General features: G+C 49.8%; 1 pseudogene; it reads right to left on the bottom strand.

Annotated features, from left to right (window-relative positions):
• Positions 1-474: 474 nt before the first annotated feature.
• On the bottom strand, positions 475-1026 carry LOC142441080 (small ribosomal subunit protein eS10-like; annotated as a pseudogene).
• Between the last annotated feature and the right edge of the window lie 782 nt (positions 1027-1808).

The raw sequence follows: 1808 nt of genomic DNA, 5'->3' as shown, positions 1-1808 counted from the left end.
TTGGGAAACACCACAAGGAAGTTTTCTTAGCCCCATTTTGTTAATAAATGAATCAATGAGTGTACACAATGTGCTACGGAGCACGTCTGTGTATATATGAGGGAGTGTGTGTGTGTGTGTGTGTGTATAGGATCTATAGGTGTATACTAGGGGCCTTCAAAAAGGTCATGGAAAATAAATGAAAAGATAAACTGTTTGAAGACCCCCTAGTCTGTGTGTAGGAACCCTGGTGGTGTAGTGGTTACACGTTGGGCTGCTAACCACAAGGTCAGCAGTTTGAAACTACCAGTTGCTCTGCTTTCTACTCTTGTAGTTACAGTCTGAGAACCCCTTCCCCCACAAGGGGCAGTTCTATCCTGCCCTATGAGTTGGAATCCACTCTAAGGCCATGTGTGTGTCACTGAATAATGTGTGTATATGATTCCTTTTATATGTAGACATTATAGTTGTACTCTTTTAGATGTGCCTGACTGATTTTTTTTTCTTTTCTTTTCTGGCTACAGGTTTATTCACCACAAAAGCAACCCCTCCGACTTTACTGGGGTGGCTGACCATGTCCACGACCAAATCCGCCTCTAAACTGGAATTCCGTTGCTGATCCAGCCCCAGCTTCGGCTTTCTTGTCGGCACCAGGCGGCACAGCGCTCCGTCTGTAAGTGTCTGTGTCGGCCTCTCCTCTGGTCAGTCTGGCTGGCCGCTTACCCCCCAGACATTTGGGCCATGGCCTGCCAGTCTCGGGCGACTGCGGTGCAGGGTGGCAGGCACAATCTCAGGGGGCAGGTGAGGGTAATCCCGGAGGTACTGAATCCCCTCGTTGGTAAGGTACCAGTAGAAATGTCTCCAGGCAAACTGCTCCTTTACGTAGCCTCGTGACTTGAGAGACTGCATGGCCTTCATGATGTGAAGGTTGGGCACGTTCTTGTCCGCCAGTTCGGGATGCTTGGGCATGGGGACATCCTTCTTGGCCACCGTTACCCCCTCCTTGAAAAGGAGCTCATAGATAGCGATGCCGTTCTTCTTGGGCATCAACTTCGGGGCGACCGTGCGTGCTGAGCCGGACGGGAAAGGCCAGACTGATTTTTTTTTTTAAAGTAGATTGCCAGACTTTTCTTCCTAGTCTGGTTTAGTCTGGAAGTTCTGCATAGAGCTCTTTAGCCTGATAGCCACACACCAGCCTCTACTGACAGATGAATGAGAGTTGTGCTTGAGGTGCACACGACCTGGGTTCCCTAAATGTTGTTGTCACTAGGTGACTTTGAGGCGGTTCCAAATCATAGCATCTCTAGGCCCAACATATTAAACACTGCCTGGTGCTGCACCATCTCACAGGGAAACATATCTCAGGTGAACCATTGGTCTCATGTATGCATCCACTCATTCGTAACATTAAAACAAAAGCTTTATTGAGACATGATTAACCCACTCCTAACATTTAGATACAGACAGCTACCTACTGTACATAACCAGCACCGTTCACATTTGATGCTGGCTCTTTTTAATGACCCGCACTCCGCCCCCACTTTGAGATCGCGCTAACCACAGATGTTTCTAGACATTGGCCTGTTGAGGACCCCTCTGCCAGGTCTCCCGGCCTCCCTGGATACCTGTTTTCTAAGGGGCTGCGCCACCTCTATGGGGTCCAGTGGCTTCAGCTGTCCCCCTCTCTCCACACAGGTAGCCCTTGGCCTCTATCACAAACAGGGGGCTTGTCAGGGGGGCTGCCTTGCCCAGCAGCTCCATTTCTCTAAGCCCCAGTTGCAGAAAGCACAAAAAGCCAAACACTCGGCACCTTGTCAGCACCTCCCTAG

The sequence above is a fragment of the Tenrec ecaudatus genome, chromosome 2 (assembly GCF_050624435.1).
Source record: "Tenrec ecaudatus isolate mTenEca1 chromosome 2, mTenEca1.hap1, whole genome shotgun sequence".
NCBI lineage: Eukaryota > Metazoa > Chordata > Mammalia > Afrosoricida > Tenrecidae > Tenrec > Tenrec ecaudatus.
Note: the sequence above shows the minus strand (reverse complement) of the source record. Positions and strands in the feature narration are given on the sequence as shown.